At 40.9% G+C, this 23,362-nt stretch overlaps 1 protein-coding gene across 1 annotated transcript in view; it reads left to right on the top strand.

Moving 5' to 3' along the window:
* Positions 1 to 11,741: 11,741 nt before the first annotated feature.
* Hk (potassium voltage-gated channel subfamily A regulatory beta subunit hyperkinetic) overlaps positions 11,742 to 23,362 on the top strand; it is a 69,517-nt gene continuing 57,896 nt past the window's right edge. Inside the window, exon 1 of the mRNA XM_071598280.1 lies at positions 11,742 to 11,868. The gene's annotated coding sequence lies outside the window, so the exon portion shown is untranslated. The remainder of the gene's footprint in view (positions 11,869 to 23,362) is intronic.

Here is a 23,362-nt window from a genome sequence, read left to right as displayed (position 1 = left end):
GCCGTACGACTCATTCAGCGTTAAAGTTGCCGTTAAACTGACGAAATTCGGAACAAGTGACATGTAACATTTCGAAACCGTCCGCAATGACCGAAATTTTAGCAGCATCTAAAATCCCATGGGACGAATGCGCGATGGCGCACGAACGCGCATTGGAAGCACCACTTGACCGGACTTCGAAAGATCTGCGCAATGACTCGAGATGCTTTGGTGGCGCAATGATTTTAATGCCTGGCGATTTCCGCCAAACACTGCCAGTCATTCCAAAATTGACTGGTGCCGATGAAATAAACGCTTGCCTCAAATCATCAAATCAGTGATGCTATATGTAGAAACTTCAACTGACAACAAACATGAGACTTGCATTGCTGAACGATCCGTCTGATGATGATTTCTCCAAGCAATTGTTAACTATCGGTAATGGCCGTGTTTCTGTCAACGAATTGCGAGGATTGATTTCATTTACGCAGAATATTTGCAGTTTCGTTTCATCGAAAGAGTGGTTCATCAACAAAGTGTTCCCGATCATCATTGACATCCAAAAAAAAATCACAAATGGTTGAGTGAGCGAGCAAATTTGGCGGCTATCTACAAAGATGCGGATGACTTAAACCTCGAAATTCAGAATCAAATTGTCGGTAATTTGAATTCATTCAAATCTATTGACTGTGTAACAGACGAAGACTAAGTCAACAGCTATCCATCTGAATTTTTAAACTCTTTGAATGTGTCTGGCTTACCACCGCACAATTTACAGCTAGAGGTTGGCTCGGTGGTCATGATGCTTCGAAAACTAAACCAACCAGAATGCAGTTTGAACGCGTTTGGTGATATAAAAAATTGATGATCATTGCGATTCACGCAACTGTACTCACTGGAAAATTCAAAGAAGAGGAATTTCTCATTCCCAGGATTTCCATGATCCCAACCGATAGTCCCTTTGAGTTCAAACGAATTAAATTTCTAATTCGTGCGCTATTCGCGATGACGATTAAGAAATCACTAGACCAATCGTTGAGTGGTTTTGGTATGAATGTAGGAAACCCATATTTTTCTCATGGTCAATTATATGTGACATGTTCACGTGTTGGTAAACCATCGGCTTTATTTGCCCTTGCGCCTGTTAACAAAACAAGAAATGTGCTATATACGAAGGTACTTGACTCAAGAGAATACACCTGAGTGTGTATACTATATATGTAGATTCAATAAAGAAAACGTCTTTCTGACAAGCCAATACTTATTTTTGTAGTGTTATTGAATTTTTTCTCCTTATATGATTATAACAAGTCAAATATGATTAAAATGGGTACAGCTGATCTTGATTTATGAATGGTGTTACTAAACCGTTCATTGATTGTGAGGCGGTGCGAAGTTCCCTGGTTCAGCTAGTATTTTATATATTAATTGGGAATAAACTTCTCTACTGCTGAGCGCGTGATATCAAGGAAGTGATCCCACGTATCCTCAGTATTTCGGTGATTAACATCTTTCTTTAAACTTGCCAATTGACTCTGTATTATGCAATTTAGGCTATTGGTGTCCCCTTCTTCAAGTAAATATATTTTCTTTTTAGGCTTCTAATTGCGGAACCCAGAATGATATCCTTAGTGAAAAAAGAATTGAGATCACTTATAGTTACAAGATAGCTGGGGTGAATGCCAAGAAGGAATTTCGGAAACCGTTTAGCGAATTCAAAAGGAAAATTAGCGGAAAAATTGCAATAATGTCAAAATCCTTTTGGTTATTTGTCAGAGAAATTCAGGGAAATAATTTAACTGTTAATTCATTAAAAATGATAAAGGCGACAGAGTACCCAGCAGTTTGAAGAAGGCTAACTTATTAGCTTTCCTCCTTCAAAGCGTCTTCACTAACATCTCACCGAATGCCTCCGACAGATTACCAAATCAATAACATCGAGTCAACCGTTGCACAAAATTCAAATCTCATGTCATGGAATAAAACGTTTGGTGGAAAATATCAAGCCGAATAAATACTCCGTGCCCGATGAAATACTCGGTCGTATATTTAAAGATCTAGCTTCGGAAATTACGCCTTATCTGGAAATAATATTTAAGAATCGCTGGTAGATCAAAAGGCTCACAGAGATTGGAAAACGGCTAACGCAACACCAATATTTTAAAACGAAGATAGGGAGGAACCGAGTAATTACAGACCTATTTCACTTGCATCCATTTCGTGCAAGGTTATGGAGCATATAGTTGTTAGTTCGATCGTGAGACACCTCGCGCATAGCCATAAATGTCTGGAAAAAAGAGCAATTCCCACCCGAACGCCTACTGCATTGGGAACGCAACGAAATAGAATGTGTAGGCTCGATTAAAAACTTAACCGGCGTAAACCTCACTCACGATCTCGTCTGGGTGAAACACATACGGGGAATATGTGGACAAGCTAACAAATAATTAGGATTTATAATCGAAGAGTACCGGGTAAATGTGTTGAAAAGGTCAGAGAGAAATGTGATATGTCGCGGGTTAGGCCTCATTTAGAATATACTGCAAGTATATGGGATGGATTCATTGCCGAATTGGATGGCGTGTAACGTAGATGAGCTATATTTGTAAGACATTACTTTGATAAACTAAGAAGCGTATCCAAAATATTATTGGAACTAGGCTGGGAATCACTCGATGGAGCGAAGGTTAAATTACAGATTGAAGCTCTTGCATAAATTGGAAGGGCGTCCTCTTTAGCAGTGATGTTGAAAATGTATTATAACCCTCATTGTACTGCGTTAGGAGGGAATTAATGCCAATAAAATTAGAAAGATTAAGTGTAGAACAGTTAGTTTAAGATGTCATTTTTCCAAGAACGATAGGGGATCGGAATAACACTGTCCGACCGTGGTAGGGTCATATTTGGGTAAACTTATTCTGGTGCATGGTAACCTTTTGCTTCACACCCTAGCGGTGGGTTGCAGGGTACATAAATAAATATAGAAAATAAAAAAGTGAAGTTACTTATTCTCCTTGCAGCCATTGCGGATTCTTAGGGAGATATGATAGAACGAAGACACGATACTGCTTGCGTGAAGCTCAGGTTGCCCTGAGTCACCAAATATTTAATACACACCAATAAAGCAAAAAAGGAAAAGCGTTGGGGGGGAAATTGCCCTTTATTACGTCATTTGAATTGCACGCATGCCTTATAAACGTCTATACTAATATTAAGTAGGAAACTACTGATTACCACTCCAGTTTGCCATCGAAAAAGTAAACTATTTAGATCAAACAGTACTCCAAGTAGCGTGGCTATTCCCGATTTGGAGTTGCCTAATAGACTGATAGTTTTTTGATTAAAATCGAAACGATAATCCGTTGAGCACCATCTTAATTTCCACATAAAAATGAAATAATTGCGTTATTACCATGGGACTTGAAATATTATGTGGTTAATTCACTATATAAAATCTAAATCTGGCATATTACCTTGCCCCGGACGAAATCTCCATAAAACTTAGCTCAAATTTGGATAGTTAGTGCTTTTATGGATATTTTGAATGTGGTCACGGTATAAAATCCAATGTAACCAGTAGATCCTTCATGGAACAATTGCTTGTTTTGCTTGTTCTCTTCGCATTTCATTCGGTTCCAAGCTTAATTCATCTTAAAGGCCTGTGGGACTCGCCTTTTATCTTGGCATAATTTGTCAAATTTCCTTTGAACTTTATTTAATTCTTTTAACCACACGTTCTCCCAAGGTTCGCAAGTAATTGAGGCGTATTCCAAATGAGTCCTGACTAGAACGAAATAACGCCAGTATTTAACTTTCTCATTACATTTCACCACCGCCCGTTTAATGAAGCCGAGTCTATTTAAAGTGGATCCGCATATCGTCTCGATGAATATGCTTTCCATGAAATGCGTGGTGTAGAACTACCCGAAAATATTTAACTTGATCGGCGATAGTTAGCTCTGAACCCTATATTTCATACTTTATCTCCTGCTCATCTCTTCCTTTGCTCCAAAATTTCCAACCTGCCCTTTTGCCTACACACGTATATGCTAATAACCAATCCCCATTCCTTGCACACATCCGATATTTTGTCTCCAGAGAGTAGCCAGCAAACAGTTAGGTCCCCTATTTCCCTGTATATCACCGTGTCACCTGAACATATCTGAGTTAGCTATTATATTATGAGCTTTACCCATCAATTTATATTAACATAAGAAGCGGCCATGTTACACTTCTCTGGGGACGCCCGAAGTTACATCTACCTCCGTTGAGCACAACCCATAGATAACTACTATTTGTTTGCGATGTGGCAAGTGTCTTATCCAATTTATTATTTTCTAAAAGATACCATAGCGCTTAATTTGGTGTTATTTATTTCGCAAAATTTTAACGAGGGCTTACTTCTTATGTGAAATATCATGACTATTTTAACCTAATTTCCTCTTATGACGATCTATTTAAATTAATCCAATCTGACAAAATCAAACGCCATTAACTTGACAATTGGTTTAGAGGAAACTTTATGCGTTGTATAACGGTATACTTTCTATGGTCACGCATGCTTATATTTGTTATATTTTCAGCTGATTAAATCAATAGTCGGGCCGGAGGGTTCGGATGGTCATCACGGTAGCTCTGGCAGTGTGGGAATCGGCATTTTAGCTCACGGATGTCACCATTTAGCTCAGGCACGCGCATGCGCAGCTCTAGGTCCGCCACGTGCCCACTGAAAAAGCCTGTCGTCCGTGGGCTGTTTGTTTGGTGGGCCTGAGTGGGAGGTGAAATGCGCATGCGTGATCTCGAATGCCGGTAAATGAGCGGGGTCGTGCAGAGCGATATCGAGCCCATTCCGTGGGTTGTGTTCGGCCTATCTCGTCGGCGTAAATCGTAGTTTACGTTTGTCAAAAATAATATACTCGTATGCAGATAAATAATCGATAATTTTATTGACCCTCTTTTGAAGTGGAATGTCAATTCTGAAGGAAACATGAGATGACATCATCAACCAAAATTCCAATCTTTTCACACTGGAATGTCATCATTTAATCATTGGTGACCCGAAAATATATTTTCGCCGTTCGGCGGAGGATAATAACTTGGTCAATAATTTATGCTTATCGAATTTCCCTCACTTCTATAGCGTGCAAGGACACGGAAAATATAATTGTTAGTTTCAAAATCAAACAGCACAAAGTCAAGAGTTATTGATGAAAATGCTGCACGGTTATCGGAAGAGTAAATCCTGCGTAACACAAGTTGCGTTTTTTGTTCATGATATCTTTGGTTCGGGAGAGAGTAATGTTCCAGTGGAAGCGCTTTTTCCAGAGCTTAAAAGGTCTGGACAAAGTACTTCATAGTAAACCATTCGCAAAGGGGCAAGCGTGTGGAGTGTTCACCAGGGAAGGGTCATTGTGGCACTTTTATTTCCTCTGTGCGCTAGCGACGTCAATGACATTAATTCCGAGGTTAATATCAAGATACATTCATTTGCCGACGATGCAGTGGCTAACAGAGGTACTCGTAGTCCTCAGAATGAAGTAGCTTTAGCAGATGACCTATATTTTATACAATGTTGGTACAATATTTGGCAATTACAAGATAAAGTTGAAAAAATACAAAGTGATAAAATTTGAAAAAAGAGCAATTCCCTCCTGAACGCCTTCTGCATCGACAACACCGAAATGGAATGTGTAGACGACTCGATGAAATACCTAGACGTTACGCTCACTCACCATCTATCCTGGGTGACAAGCACAGATATACGGGACATACGTGGGCAAGCTAACAAGAAATTTGAATTTATTAGAACAGTACTAGGTGAATGTGATGAAAACGTTAAAGGGAAATGTTATCTTGCACTAGTTCGGCCTCATTTAGAATATGCTGCTGGTGTATTATGGGATCCTCTCGAAGTTGCCGATTCATTGCCGAATTAGATCGCGTGCCTCGTAGAGGAGCTAGATTTGTAAAATGTTGTTAAGATAAAGTTAGCAGCGTATCCAAAGTTTCGGAGGAGCTAGCCTGGGAATCATTCACGGAGCGAAATTGGAAGTCTCTTTAGCAGTGATGTTGAAAATGTATTATTACCCCCTTCGCACTACGGTTGGAAAAAATTAATGCTTATAAAATAAGAGAGAGAGATTAAGTGTAAAAGAGCTAGATTCAAGATGTTATATTCCCCACCAACGATAAGGGATCAGAATAACTCTGTCCGACCGTGGCAGGTTCGCATTTGGGTCAAAATTTAGTCTATTATGTCACACACCCTGCTACACACCCTAGCGGTGGCTTTCAGGGTACTAAAATATCAATGACAATTTAGTAGGGTTGACTGCATGGTAAAGAGCTGAATAATAAACGGATACGGGTAACTAAGAGCGATGGAAGCGTAAAGGGAGGTGCGAGCGTATGGAGAGTTTACATGGGTTGCGGGAGATTGATGAACGCTACAAAAAGGTACTTGCTAACTATAAAATAAGTGAGAAGGGAACATCAGTTTAAAGTATCAAACCCAGGTTAGAAAAATAATCAAATGAAACGGAAAATCTGGAAAAGGGATGGGAGGTATGCGTATAGGTTATGTGGGGTAAAGATATGTCCATGTTATATTTTTGTGCAATTAGTCCATTACTGCAATGGCATTACGTGTACCTCTCCCATTCCTAAACCCATACTGATCATCCCCTAAGTAATCATTTACCCTACTCTCTATCATTTGTTTATGATTCTGAGAACAACTTTAGCTGCGTGGGATATCAAACTTATCGTCCTGTAGTCCTCACATGATGTAGACTTTACCTTTTTCGGAATAGGAACTAAAACTGATCTCACAAAGTCTTCCGGCCAGATTCCTTCCTCATAAATACTACAGATCAGCCCTTATAACCTCTTCCTCCCACATTTTCCTAAGCATTTTAAAGTTCCGCGGGAATGTTATCCACCCCCACGGCCTTATTTAGCTTCATCTCCCTTAATGCCCTTTCTATCTCATTGTCTAATATGCCTGGACCTAAGCTGTCTTCCTCGTGATATATTTTTTTTTCAATGTCTAACTTTGTTGGTCTAAGTTCTTTACAATAAAGTTCTTCTATATACCCCTTCCATCTCTCTTGAATCTTTCCTGCGTCATCTAATACCTTGCCCGCCTTATCTCTAACTGTTAGCATAGATCTTCCTTTCTTACTTCCCGATAACGATTTAACTTTGCTGTACAGCGCACCGATTTCTCCGTCCCTCTGCAAAGTCTCCATATTCTCCCACTGCGTCTTCCACCATGCTTCTTTTGCTTTATTTGTTGCCCGCCTAAATATAGTGTTCAATTCATTGCACTTCATTTTGCCTAACTCTATATTTACATTCTTCAATTTTCGCCGCTCATCCATCTTTGTAATCATCTCATCCGTGATCCAAGGTAACCTAGTCCTTTTAGCGTTAACGGTTCCAATAGTGTATTTTTCGGCTTTAGACAACTCTTTCTTGAAACTTTCCCATTTTTCTTCGATAGTACTTAGGTCTTTACTTGTCTCCATGATTTCCTCTACCATTGTTTGTATTCCTTCCTTTTCAAACCATTTAATGCTTTTATATTCCATTTTCTAACTCGCCGCCCCTGCCTTATCTTTTTGAAACGGACGCTATATTTCATAACGACTAAATTGTGGTCAGAGTCCGCATCCGCTCCGGGGAAGCTGTGCGAATTTATCACACTGTTCCTAAACGTGTGTCTAACCAGAATATATTCAAGCTGATACCTTGCTGAGTCACCTTGCATTTTCCATGTATACCTGCGTCTTTTGTGGTGTCCAAACCAAGTGTTGGTGAAGACTAACCCCTGTCTCCTGCAGAACTCAACTGTTTGCTCCCCGCTGTCATTCCTCGTGCCTAAACCGTAGTCTCCCACCTCATCACCATTTCTTCCTTCGCCTACCGTCGCAATTCAGTCCGCCATCACTATCAAATTTTTCCCTGCAGGAACACACGCGATCATGTCCTCTAACTGATGGTATATCCTATCGACCTATTCTTCCTTATGGTTGCTCGGTGGCATGTATACCTGAATAATAACCAAGTTCGTCGGTTCTGTTTTTATTTCTATTAGTAATAATCTATCCGTTACCTGCTCTATGTCGACTTCGCTTCCACCAACCTCTTCATTTAGTACTATGGCAACCCCTCGTTGGCTCTCGTCCCCGCCACTGTATATTATTCTATAATTATCTCTCCAGAAATCCCCGCTATCCTTCCATCTCACCTAGCATAGACCTAAAATATCTATTTTTCCCCTTTCCATCTGTCGCTAAATATTCTCCAATTTCCCTGTCCTCATCATTGTTCTAAAATTCCCCGTTCCTATTCTAACTACTCTGGTCTTCTTCTCCGTCGTCTTCTGTCCTGCTGCTGCTGGTTTTCCTTTGCAAGTTTTCGTTAGGTGACGACTGCGGAGGCCGTGCCTCCCCCGCTGTCGGGCACGAGAAACGGCCGATTGGGCCGAACCCCGTAGTTGCCAGACATATTTTTTTTAAGGTAATCTACCGGTTAAGGTAGGTTTTTGGATGGACACAACTACCAAACAAATATTTTATTACTCCTAACAAAACACAAAATCCATCATCCTACTCTATATCAGGTCCGTCTTTATCTCTGAGTACTTTCTTCCTCGCTTCATCCCGTCCAACATCCCTTTCCTGTTCCTTCCCTTCCCTCTTTTGCCCAAAATTCTACCATATAAATAAATGAATTGGTTCCATAAAGTTACGCCAGAAACCATTAATTTTAAAACATTCTACCCTCTATCACAGTCTTCAACATCCCACTGCCGGTCAACACCCCCTTCATCCACTTTTCCTGCCTCCATAGGATTGCTCACCACAAACCCCTCTCTTCGCCCACCATACCAAGTACTTCCTCATTTGTTTTCTTCTCTGTCCATTTCACCTTCTCCATTCTTCTCCACACCCACATTTCAAAAGCCTCCAATCTACGTCTATCCTCCTGCTTCAATGACCTCGTTTCCGCACCGTACATAGCTACGCTCCATATCAAAGTTTTTACGAGTCTTTTCTTAACATCCTTACTCAAAGGCCCTGTCATCAACTCCCTGCTCCTTGTGAAAGCCTCTTTGCCTAGCGCAATTCTTCTCCTTACGTCCCTACTACTTTGACCGTGTTGGTCCAAAACACTACCGAGATACGTAAACTGTTCTACCTGCTCTAGTTTTTGCCCTCCTATTTTAATTTTAAGCTTAGCCTTTTTCTTTCTAGAAAATCGCATAACCTTTGTTTTATTAATATTGATTCTCATCCCATACCTGTCGCACTGAATATCCACTTCACTCACCAATGCTTGCAACCCCTTGCCTGACTGACAAATTAAAGCTTGGTCATTAGCAAACCTTACTGATTTTACGAATTCCCCGCCCACTTTTATTCATACCTCCAGTTCTTTCCATGCCTCTTTAATTGTTTCCTCTGCATACAGGTTGAACAGCAACGGTTACAATGGGCAACCCTGCCTTACACCTCTTCCTAACACTGCCCATCCTGACTCCCCGTTTCCCACCCGCACCCGAGCAGTCTGAGACATGTACAGGTTGCGGATTAGCCTCCTTTCCCTCCAATCTAATCCTATCTTCTGCAATATACTCATTAGTTTTTTCCAATTCACTCTATCAAACGCTTTTTCGAAATCTACGTAACAGGCAAATACCTCCTGGTTGTGTTCTATATTCCTCTCGATTAATAATCTCATAACTGCAATGGCATCACGCGTACCTCTCCCCTTCCTAAACCCAAACTGATCATCCCCTAAGTAATGATTTGCCCTACTCTCTATCCTTTTGTTTTTTTATCCTGAGAACAACTTTAGCTGCGTGGGATATCAAACTAATTGTGCTATAGTCCTCCTATGACGTGGCCTTTACCTTTTTCGGAATAGGAACTAAAACTGGTCTCACAAAGTCTTCCGGCCAGATTCCCTCCTCATAAATACTACGGATCAGCCCATATAGCCTCTTCCTCCCACATTTTCCTAAGCATTTTAAAAGTTCCACGGGAATGTTATCTACCCCCACGGCCTTATTTAGTTTCATCTCCCTTAATGCCCTTTCTATCTCATTGTCTAGTATGCCTGGACCTAAGCTGTCTTCCTCTATGTCATGTTCTTTTTCAATGCCTAACTTTATTGGTTTGAGTTCTTTAGTATACAGTTCTTCTATATACTCCTTCTATCTCTCTTGGATCTTTCCTGCGTCAACTATTACCCTACCCGCCTTATCTTTGACTGTTAGCATAGCTCTTCTTTTCTTACTTCCCGATAACGATTTAACTTTTCTGTACAGCGCACCGATTTCACTCTTCCTCTGCAGACTTTCCATATCCTCGCACAGCGTCTTCCACCATGCTTCTTTTGCTTTATTTGTTGCCCGCCTCAATTTATTGTTCAATTCTTTGTACTTCATTTTGCCTAATTCTGTATTTATATTCTTCCATTTTCGCCGCTCATCCATCTTTGTAATCATCTCATCCGTGATCCATGGTTTCCTAGTTTTTTTAGCGTTAACGGTTCCAGTAGTGTCTTTTGCGGCTTTAGGCAACTCTTTCTTGAAACTTTCCCATTTTTCTTCGATAGTACTTAGGTCTTTACTTGTCTCCATGATTTCCTCTACCATTGTTTGTATTCCTTCCTTTTCAAACCATTTAATGCTTTTATATTCCATTTTCTAACTCGCCGCCCCTGCCTAATTTTTTTGAAACGTACGCTACATTTCATATCAACTAAAGTGTGGTCTGAGTCCGCATCTGCTCCCGGGAAGCTGTGGGAATTTATCACACTGTTCCTAAACCTGTGTCTAACCAGGATGTAATCTAGCTGATATCTTCCTGAGTCACCTGGCATTTTCCATGTATTCCTGCGTCTTTATTTTGTCGAAGTAACATGGAAGTGTTGAATAATATACATTGACAGCAACAAACTATATAAGAACTCAAAAAGATCACTCACACGTTATTTCTTGATGATTTCGACGGAATTCAGCTCCTTTTTTTAACCTACGTTTCTCTACATTTTTGAATATACTCATCTTGTTATTGATTAATGTTGCATGTGCAAACTTTCTTTCGTGTGATTGACTTTGTTCCAGCTAATGATTAAACTAGTAGTTTGATTTATAGGTGTCATGGTTGGGATTGTGCATGCATAGTTGGTGACTTAACACCCCCCGTCCACGCCATTGCGGCGTCTAACAGGGTATTATGTAGATTTTTTCGATTTTCTAGAGTTGAATTAGACTTGTCGCGTGGTAGCGGAATGTAGGTTCGCGTATCTCGTTGCGCGTAACATTGTGACGAAGTGTAAATTTGGACGTTTTGTTGAAGAAAAATGTACCTTTGGCATCCATGACATTTGGTACCAATGCACCGGTTTCAGATATGTCTGGAACAGGTGCATTGTCTCAGAACAAAACCCCGTGAGCGGGCGAGGATGTCCTCCGCCCTGGAGGGAGGTGGTTTGTTCTAAGCGTGGGCTCGCCCCTCTCACCCCCCCTCCTCTCTCTCTCGCCCCCCAGCTGCCGGGCGCCGATCGCCAGCCTGGACTGCATGGAGGAGTTCACGACTACGAGCTCGGGGGGCGGGGGAGGGGACCTGCAATCGTCGCAGCAGCAGCTGGGGAGTAGCGGGGGCCTCGGGGGCGGCGGGGGCAGCGCTCTGCTCGTGGGCGGACGCGGTGGCGTGGACCTGGGACCGGAGACCCCGGGAGGTGGGGTGGCCGTCCCGACGCACGTGGGCAGCGGCGCGGCACTCGTCTCTCGCCAGTCCTCGTGCGTCGTCACGCCCGGTCTGCGCTACCGGAACCTCGGCAAGAGCGGACTCAGGGTGTCCAACGTCGGACTGGGTGAGCCTCCCTCCCCACCCGTTTCCTCCTGCAGGCGCCGATCACCTCGACTGGCGAGCCTTGAGATGAACGGACGAGGACGTTTACTGAAGGATGCCCCACCGCACAGCCACTACTCAGGCGCTCTCTATCCTGTGGCCTCTTTAAGACTCTATCCCTTGATCATTGGCAATGAAAATTCTCTATTCATCAAACCTCTCTAACCGACCGCTGCCCTTCTATATCAGAATATACGGTCAGACAATGATATTATTCTGTACAGATAATGTTTGCTGTGATAAAGAGGTTACTTTGGAATTCGTATAAAATTTTAATCATTCATTTTAATAATGGTGCTCCAGTTTTTAAATTTTCTGGGGTCCCTTAGCGACTATTTAACTAACCTAAAAATGCTGCCTTGGTCTGAGAGAGAAAGCAAGTCTTCATAGAAAACCGCTGCTAGCAAGAACAGTAGCTTTCTACCGATGCTCCCTAATGTACTCGAGATTCATTCCCCGCTGAAACGGACGATGAGCAAAACACACGTCAGGTGTTGCGAAGGTGTTAAACTATTGAGGTGATATTATCATCAAGGTATTGAGGTATCGAAGTATTATCAATCAAGGTATTATCATGATATATTGAGTCATGCTAGGACCTAACGCATTTTAAATTACACTAAACCATATCAGAATTTAGAAACATTCGCTGGAGTGATAAAGCATTTAAAATATGAATAAAACCAGTTTTTTGATGCGATAGATAATTAATATGAAATAGGAACATATTTTTATATTTCAAAAAATGTACGCGTTATCCTGTATATCTTTGGCTATAGGCTTGTTTGATTCAAAATATTGTCCACTTTCCTACCGTGAAGCGCACAATTAGATTTTATTTGAATGGGATCGCCATTTGTTGATGTGTGTATCACAGTTATAACTCCCCATGGACTGCAAAGTGTGGAGGGGAGGTACGGGAGCCACGGCGCTTGCTCCTGGTAGGGTCAGCTATATCCTCCGGGCCCAATCATATACCAGACCCTATACGGATATTTAAGGAACTACCTTGGAATCTGATAAACCTACTATGTCCTCAGGATTACGGACATCACGCACTTCATCGTCGGCAAATAGACGTATATTGTTATTGAGCATGTAATTATTGTCATCAATGCCGTCAACATTAAAGAAAGAACAGAAGGGGTCTTATAGCACGTTTCTGGGGATCACCTGAAGTATCTCTCACTGCATTAGCTCTACTCTTCGAGCGCGACCATTCATAAAGTCTTTAATCCAGCCGATGATTTTTTTATCTATGCCATATGCTTCTAGCTTTGCGAGAAGATTACTACGAGTTACTCTGTCAGAGGATTTTTGAAAATTTAGAAAACCGCGTTCACTGGAACATTGCTCTCTCCTGAAATAAGAATATCATGAACTAAAAGCTCAAGTTGTGTCACACAGCATCTACCCTTTCAGAAACCGTTTGGTTTTTCAATCATAACTCCTGAATATTGCGGTGTCTCACGATCAGACCAGCGACTATATGTTCCATAACCTTTCATGAAATGAATGTAAAGGAAAGAGGTTTCTGATTTCTCGGTTCCTCCATATCTCCGTTTTTAAATATTAGTGTTACGTGAGCCGTTTTCCAATCTCAGCGTGTTAGTTAAATTTAAAGTTAAAGTTAAATCGTTATCGGGAAGTAAGAAAAGAAGAGCTATGCTAACAGTCAAAGATAAGGCGGGTAGGGTAATAGTTGACGCTGGAAAGATCCAAGAGAGATGGAAGGAGTATATATAAGAACTGTATAGTAAAGAACTCAGACCAACAAAGTTAGGCATTGAAAAAGAACATGACGTAGAGGAAGACAGCTTAGGTCCAGGCATACTAGACAATGAGATAGAAAGGGCATTAAAGGAGATGAAACTCAATAAGGCCGTGGGGATGAATAACATTCCCGTGGAACTTTTAAAATGCTTAGGAAAGTGTGGGAGGAAGAGGCTATATGGGCTGATCCGTAGTATTTATGAGGAGGGAATCTGGCCGGAAGACTTTGTGAGACCAGTTTTAGTTCCTATTCCGAAAAAGGTAAAGGCCACATCATGTGAGGACTATAGGACAATAAGTTTGATATCTCACGCAGGTAAAGTTGTTCTTAGGATCATAAACAAAAGGATAGAGAGTAGGGCAAATCATTACTTAGGGGATGATCAGTTTGGGTTTAGGTCGGGGAGAGGTAAGCGTAATGCCATTGCAGTAATGAGATTATTAATCGAGAGGAATATAGAACACAACCAGGAGGTATTTGCCTGTTACGTAGATTTCGAAAAAGCGTTTGATAGAGTGAATTGGAAAAAACTAATGAGTATATTGCAGAAAATAGGAATAGATTGAAGGAAAGGAGGCTAATCAGCAACCTGTACATGTCTCAGACTGCTCAGGTGCGAGTGGTGAACGGGGAGTCCGGTTGGGCAGTGTTAGGAAGAGGTGTAAGGCAGGGTTGCCCATTGTCACCGTTGCTGTTCAACCTGTATGCAGAGGAAACAATTAAAGAGGCATGGAAAGAACTGGAGGTATGAATAAAAGTGGGCGGGGAATTCGTCAAATCAGTAAGGTTTGCTAATGACCAAGCTTTAATTTGTCAGTCAGGCAAGGGGTTGCAAGCATTGGTGAGTGAAGTGGATATTCAGTGCGACAGGTATGGGATGAGAATCAATATTAATAAAACAAAGGTTATGCGATTTTCTAGAAAGAAAAAGGCTAAGCTTAAAATTAAAATAGGAGGGCAAAAACTAGAGCAGGTAGAACAGTTTACGTATCTCGGTAGTGTTTTGGACCAACACGGTCAAAGTAGTAGGGACGTAAGGAGAAGAATTGCGCTAGGCAAAGAGGCTTTCACAAGGAGCAGGGAGTTGATGACAGGGCCTTTGAGTAAGGATGTTAAGAAAAGACTCGTAAAAACTTTGATATGGAGCGTAGCTATGTACGGTGCGGAAACGAGGTCATTGAAGCAGGAGGATAGACGTAGATTGGAGGCTTTTGAAATGTGGGTGTGGAGAAGAATGGAGAAGGTGAAATGGACAGAGAAGAAAACAAATGAGGAAGTACTTGGTATGGTGGGCGAAGAGAGGGGTTTGTGGTGAGCAATCCTATGGAGGCAGGAAAAGTGGATGAAGGGGGTGTTGACCGGCAGTGGGATGTTGAAGACTGTGATAGAGGGTAGAATGTTTTAAAATTAATGGTTTCTGGCGTAACTTTATGGAACCGATTCATTTATTTATATGGTAGAATTTTGGGCAAAAGAGGGAAGGGAAGGAACAGGAAAGGGATGTTGGACGGGATGAAGCGAGGAAGAAAGTACTCAGAGATAAAGACGGACCTGATATAGAGTAGGATGATGGATTTTGTGTTTTGTTAGGAATAATAAAATGTTTGTTTGGTAGTTGTGTCCATCCCAAAACATACCTTAACCGGTAGATTACCTTAAAAAAAAATGTTCGCATGAATGCGTATACGTCGTCATTCACACACACACTGGGAAAACGAATATTAATAACCAAAAAAACGATTGTGCATACATACCTACGCATATTTAGGTACAAGGGTTGGCCTAAAAGCCGTAGGACTGAGCCGATTTAAAAAAGAACATTGCCAGAATTGATACATTCACTCCAAAGTCTTCGAAGTAGCACCCTTGTGCGTCCACACACCGCTGTGCCAGCGGGTTTTCCATGCCTCGTACGCTTCCTGGAAGGCGGCACCCGGAATGCTACTGAGCACCATCGTCTCGATCTGTTATAACTCTTCATTCGAGCCGCGGCGACCTTCTTTCAGCATGGATTTCAGGCGGTGGAAGAGAAATAAGTCTGTTGGGCCAGATTCAGGGCTATAGGGTGGCTGAGGAAGGGTCGTCACGTTGTGCCGCACCAGATACTCCGTAGTGGTAATTTTAGGGTAGACGACCGACAGTCAAGGTCATTTGGGCCAATATGGATTGCTAGGAAGGGAATTGTTGAGAGAAACCCGGCGTCGGCACTAATCTACTTTTGTCGAAAGGCGCTGAGGGGTCTACTGTTAACGTCCCATCTGACGGACGTCGTGCTCGCTCAAAGTGCTCTCCACAACACACCTCAAATAGGGATCGGGTTATCACTGAAATAAATCTACCGCATCTGGGATTCTAACCTAGGTCCTCGCGATGGGAAGCCTGTACGTTAGCCACCGTACCATCCCGATCCCAGGTAATTCGCTAATCAGAGAGCTTTCGCGGCGCCAACTTCGCATACACCTTTGTCAGATCCATATTTTCGGTCGAAATTTGATGAACATCACTTGTAGAAATGCCAAGTTCATTAGAAACAATGAACTCTTCATTTGTAATTCCTAGTCAGCAAAATCTTCACTCTCGCATGATTTTCGTCAATTTTTCAGGTCTAAGGGCATCTTGACCGTTTGGCGGCTACAACATCTTCTCTACCCTCCCGAAAAAATTTGTGCCTCTTAAAAACACCCGATTCACCCATGGCTTTATCACTTTAAGCTACCTTGAGGGGTCATGAGCCTCTTTCCCGTTTTTACCCAGTTTCATGCAAAATTTAATGGCGTAGCGCTGTTCCAATAACCGGTTCAAGACGGAGCGTAACGGGGTCCCGTTATAGCGGTTTTGCAAACGAACGATCTGCACTCCGCAAAGGCCTTCAGCCTTTCATGAGACTCCCCTCCCTCGTACCCAGCTAGAGAAACTGCCACCTGTCCGTATATCTGGGAAAAAATAAGGAATACCACTCTTGGGATAGGCCTTGTAGGTATCGATCATTTCATTCCTAATTAATGTGAGTGGCAGCAGTTAGTGTCAATAATCGTTTTCGGAAAAACCGGCATCTTAAATCTATCCATTCGACGCATGATCTCCTTACACTTGAATGAGTGGTCATGGTTTCCATATTAATATGCAATTTTTAAATTGTGATGAAAATCTTCGGAGAACTGATCGGCCACAAATGTACGTAAGAGATTCAGTCTTAAAATCAACCTTCTTTATTCGCGGGGATCCCAGGCGAAATCTGAATCTAAAAATCATGAATGAAGGTAAATAGCTGAGTAGTATCGAGGAAAAAAAGGTAATATATTAAAAAAGGATCATCAAAAACCTCAAAAGAAACTATAGGAACTGCTAACGGGGAAAGGACAAGGAAACCATGGATGAGATGAATACAAAGATGGATGAGAGATGAAAATGGAAGAATGTAAACACAGAGATAGGCAAAATGAAGTACAAAGAGTTAAATAATAAATTGAGACATGCAAAAAATAAAGCAAAAGAAACATGTTCGATGATGCTGTGGGAGGATATGGAAACTTCACAGTGGAAGGGTGAAATTGGTACTCAATGAAAGAAGGTTGATTCACTATCCGGAAATAAGGAGAGAAGATCTGTGCTGACAGTTATAGATATGGCGTGTACCATAATGGTTGAAACAGTAAATATCCAAGAGAGATGGATATGGAAGGCACCTCATGTAGGGATCGAGATACCACTGAAAAACATTCAACACCGCCGGGATTTGAACCCAGGCCCTCTGGGTGGAAAGCTACGATAGCCACTGCAGCATTTCAATCCGCTAGATACCTGAGGGGAACATTACGTAGATGAAGATAGCTTAGGACTAAGTATACTCGACGATGAGATAGAAAGGGCATTGAGGGAGATGAAAATAAATATGGCCGTGGGGGTAGATAGCATTCCCGTGGAACTATTAAAAGGTTTAGGACAATGTGGGAGGAAGAGACTATGTGGACTGATTCGTAGAAACTATGAGGAAGGAATCTAATTTGAAGACCTTATAAATTCAATGTTAGTTGTGCACATATCCAAAAGAGACAAAGACTACATATGAGCAAAACTGCAAAACAAAAAGATTGGTTTCCCATGCAGATAAAGTGGTTCACAGAATTAACAATAAAAGGATAGAGAGGAGGACAAATGATTACTTTGGCGATTCAGAAAGGGGATAGGCACATGAGATGCAATTACAGTAATGAGATGACCAATGGAAAGGAATATAGAATACAATCAGTATGTTTCTGCCTGTTAAATAACTACCAAGGAATTCGTAAGATCAGTTAGATTCGCTGATGAACAAGCATCATATGACCGTTTGTCAATCAGCCAAGGGGTTGCAAGCATAGCTGAGTGAATTGGAAATTCAGTGCGACAGATAAAGGATGAGAATCAATATTAACAAAACAAAGGTTATGCGATTTTCTAGAAAGAAAAAGGCTAAGCTTACCATTAAAACAACAAGGCAAAACTGGAGCAGGTGGAAGAGTTTACGTAACTCGGAAGTGTTTTGGCCCAATTTGGTCAAAAATAGTAAGGACATAAGGAGAATATTTTTACACTAGGCAAACAGGTTTTCACAAGGAGGAGGGAGTTGATGACAGGGACGTTGAGGAGGGATTTTAAGAAAAGACTCGTAAAAAACTTTGATATTAAGCGTAGTTATGTATGACACAGAAACGTGGTCATTGAAGCAGGAGGATGGACGTAGATTGGAGGCTTTTGAAATGTGGGTGTGGAGAAGAATGGAGAAGGTGAAATGGACACAGAAGGAAACAATGAGTAAGTACTTTGTATTGTTGGCGAGGAGAGGGGTTTGTTGGAATAAATTCTAAGGAGGCAGGAAAAATGGAGGAAAAGCATATTGAATGACAGTAGGACATTGAAGACTGTTATGGATGGAAGACTGTTAGGCAAACGACAAAAGGGTAGAAAAATGGGATAGAGATGCCTGATGGGATAAAGGGAGGAAGGAAGTATGCAGAGATGAATACGGGTTTGTTATAAAGTAGGATGTTAAGATGTTTGGATGTGCACAACTAACAATTTAATGAATATTTTGTTTTTTGTCAAAGGCTTGGTCACACGGAAATGCAATAATATGGAGTGGGAAGGATATAGAAATTTTTTGGGGCAACATTTGCCCTGAAATTGGTGTGCTGTAGGATCTTTTCTATTCTGTATGTAGCATGACAGCTTAGAATTCATTTCCATGGCTACAATCACTCAGGCGTTTGGCAAATGGGAATGCGGTCATATGATTCCAGAAGCTGGCCTGGAAGTCTTTTACCCTTGTCTTGATTCTCCTTCCTGTTTGGCCCATGCACACTCAGTTGCAGTTGTCACGCTGTACTTTTTAGACTTCACCCTTGGGTATGGGATTGGACTTGTCTTTTGTATGACCAAGAAAGTTGCTTATTAAAATTATTTCTAATGTAGAAGGCTGCTTTCACCTGAATTTTTGTAGAACCCTTTGCCCTTTAGTTGCAAGTTCGCCCAGGAAAGGGAATCTCCGCCACTCTGGTTGTTCTTCGGTGGAACTGCCTTAAATGAGGAACTTGGCCAGACCAGAATGCTTTTCCCTGTAAAGTCTGTTAGTTATCCTTTCACTGTTTAACTATAGCAATTCTCTGAGCAATATTGTTAATGGTGAGCAATTCATTCATAATGTTCACTTGAGACATGAGGATAGAACGTACCCTGTATAGCATAGAGTTGAAGGCTAACAATATTTGAGAAAAATGGTGGCTGGATTTATTGCACATCACTAAATCTGCATAGCACTCCTTCCTGAAAATTGGAAAGTGATAGGAGGTGAAAATGATCAAATATTTAAGTCTATAAATATTAAAGGATCTTTTGGTTTCCATACTGGTACTAAATTTTTAATTTTTGTCTCGAGAATTTAGAAATGTCTCTCTAGTAGTTCCCATCCAAGCACAGAAAATATCATGTGTTTATTTAATCCAAAAGAGGGTTTTTTGTATAAGGAGTGATTATATGATAGAATGAATAGCTCAGAATAGCCCAAATATATACCCGCCAAAAGCAGAGAGAGCGAAGAACCCATGGCCAAGCCATCATGTTGTCCCTACATGTTACTATTAAAACCAAAACTGTTTTGTTCTCCGGAAACTTTTAATGAGGGTCATATCACGTTAATTACTGGAGCTGGAAATTTAGCTTTAAGCAGGGTAGTTTTAGATTAACTAAGAGCATCTAATTTTGGGAAAATTAGGAATAAATTGGTGGCATCAAGTGATAACCCAATGCAATTTTAAGATAACCCTTCGTTGGACAGCATATTTCCTCAGGTTGGCGATTCTCAGTAAAAACTCATGTCTAATCGTTGAAAATAAAGTATTTGCTTTCTTCATGTAATTTTTTTTCATCCACTAGAATTTGTTTTGGCTTTGGGTGCCTTGAAAAAAAAGTTTTCTTTAGGTAAGTCTGGTTACAACTACAAACTAGATATTTTATTTGGGGTCAACACATATTAATTTAGTAATTTTGTTCATCCAAAATCTACCTCAACCGGTAGATTACCTAATAAAACATTGTATATATACATATATATATATATATATATATATATATATATATATATATATATATATATATATATATATATATATATATACAGTTAGCCAGTTAGAATAAGGCCATGGAATGTAAGGACAATGATGAGGACAAGGAAATTGGAGAATGTTAAGCTAGAAATGAAAAGGGGAAAAATAGATATTTTAGGTCTATGCTAGGTGAGATGGAAGGATAGCGGGGATTACTAAAGTAATAATTATAGAATAATATACAGCAGGAGGGACGAGAGCCAATGAGGGGTTGCCATAGTAATAAATAAAGAGGTAGAAAGAAGCATAGCCATCATAGAACAGGCAACGGATAGAATAACACTAGTAGAGATGAAAGCACAACCGACGAACTTAGTTATTATTCAGGTATAAGGTATATATGCCACCGAGCAACCATAACGAAGAAGAGGCCAATAGGATATACAAAATTCAGTGCGACAGGTATGGAATGAGAATCAATATTAATGAAGCAAAGACAATGCGATTTTCTAGAAAGAAAAACACTAAGCTAAACATTAAAAAAGGGGGGCATAAACTAGAGAAAGTAGCACAGTTTATGTATCTTGGAAATGTTTCGGACCAACACGGTCAAAGTAGTAGGGACATAAGGAGAAGAATTGCGCTAGGCAAAGAGGCTTTCACAAGGAGGAGGGAGTTGATGAGAGGGACGTTGAGTAAGGATATTAAGAAAACAATCTTAAAACCTTTGATATGGAGCAAAGCTATGTACGGTGCGGAAACTTGTTCATTGAAGCAGGAGGATAAACATAGATTGGAGGCTTTTGAAATGTGGGTGGGGAGAAGAATGGAGAGGGTGAAATGGGCAGAGAAGAAAACAAATGAGGAAGTACTTGGTATGGTGGGCGAAGAGAGGTGTTTGTTGGGAGAAATCCTATGAAGGCAGGAAAAGTGGATGAAGGGGGTATTGACCGGCAGTGGGATGTGGAAGCTTGTAATAGAGGGGAGAATGTTAGGCAAACCTTCTCCCCTCTATTACAGGCCAGGGAAGGAATACAATAGGGATGTTGGATGGGATGAAGGGAGGAAGAAAGTACTCAGAGATGAAGAGGGGTTTGATGTAGAGTGGGATACTGGATTTTGTTAGGAAGCACAGAATATTTATCTAGTAGCTCTGTTCATCCAAAAACCTACCTTAACCGGTAGATTACCTAATAATAATAATAATATGTACATATATATACACAGGTATATATATATATATATATATATATATATATATATATATATATATATATATATATATATATATATATATATATATACATTCAAACACGAAATCCCGCCAAACGGCAAATAAATACTCATATATACAAAAACAGATATAAGGAAAAGGGATAGGAACACATATAAAGGAAAAACACAATAAATGCTCTTAACCACTTGAGCTATCGAGGAAACGTAATTTACCCTGAGATCCGTGAGTCTATAATGTCGCCAAGCGCCCCGATTCTTTAGCCAAGAGATGGCGTCAGGGGACTGTTTCACCCACCAAAGGAGAAATAGACAATACACAAGAGGAAAGGCCAGTGGTTTTAGAATTCATACACCATCATACAGGAAAGGAACAGTGCGTTTCGTGGCAAACATAGCCAGAAGAAAGAGATGAGCCACATTGGCCAAATACACATTCAAACATGAAAGTGGTTAAGAGCATCCGCCCGGCAAGTGGAAAGATCCGGGGTTCGAGTCCCGGTCAAGGAAATATTTTTACTCTTGTGATCCATTCGATTCCGCCTTCCCCACCTTTATTGTGTTCGTCCTTTATATGTGTTCCTTTTCCTTTTTCCTTATATCTGTTTCTGTATATATGAGTATATATATATATATACACATGTATATATATATGTATATTATTATTATTAGGTAATCTCCGTTAGGGAGATTTGGATGGACATCATTACTAATTAAATAATTTGTGCCCCTAGCAAAACGAAACCTCCTACTCTACATCAGGTCCCACTTCAGCTCTGAGTACTTCCTTCCTCCCTTCATCCCATCCAGCATCCCTATCCTGTTCCTTCCCTTTCCTCATTTGCCTAAAATTGTCTTCAACATCCCACAGCCAATCAATACCCCTTTCATCCAGTTTTCCTACCTCCATAGGATTTCTCCCAACAAACCACTCTCTTCAACCACCATTGCAAGTACTTTCTCATTTGTGGTCTTCTCTGTTCATTTCACCTTCTCCATTCTTCTCCACACCCACATTTCAAAAGCCTCCAGTCCACGTCTATCGTCCCGCTTTAGTGACCACGTTTCCAGGCCGTACATAGCTACGCTCCGTATCAAAGTTTTTACGAGTCTTTCCTTAACATCCACACTCAACATCCCTGTCATCAACTCCCTCCTCCTTCTGAAAGCCTCTTTGCCCAATGCAATTCTTCTCCTTATGTCTCTACTACTTTGACCGTGTTGGTCCTAAATACTACCAAGATACGTAAATTGTTCTACCTGCTCTAGTTTTTGCCCTCCTATTTTATTGTTCAGCTTGGCCTTTTTCTTTCTTGAAAATTGCATAACCTTTGTTTTATTAATATTGATTCTCATCCCATACCTGTCGCACTGAATATCCACTTCACTCACCAATGCTTGCAACCCCTTGCCTGGCTGACAAATTAAAGCTTGGTCATTAGCAAACCTTACTGATTTTACGAATTCCCCGCCCACTTTTATTCATACCTCCAGTTCTTTCCATGCCTCTTTAATTGTTTCCTCTGCATACAGGTTGAACAGCAACGTTGACAATGGGCAATCCCGCCTTACACCTCTTCCTAACACTGCCCATCCGGACTCCCCGGTCCCCACCTGAACCTCAGAAGTCTGGGATATGTACAGGTTGTGGATTGGCCTCCTTTCCCTCCAATCTATTTCTATTTTCTGCAATATACTCATTAGTTTTTTCCAATTCACTCTATCATACGCTTTTTCGAAACTACGAAACAGGCAAATACCTCCTAGTTGTGTTCTATATTCCTCTCAATTAATAATCTCATTACCGCAATGGCATCATGCATACCTCTCCCCTTTCTAAACTCAAGCTGCTCATCCCCTAAGTAATC

Source organism: Hetaerina americana, unplaced genomic scaffold (assembly GCF_022747635.1).
Source record: "Hetaerina americana unplaced genomic scaffold, ioHetAmer1.1.p SCAF_93, whole genome shotgun sequence".
NCBI lineage: Eukaryota > Metazoa > Arthropoda > Insecta > Odonata > Calopterygidae > Hetaerina > Hetaerina americana.
The sequence above is the reverse complement of the archived record's forward strand: the minus strand, read 5'-3'. Positions and strand labels throughout refer to the sequence as shown.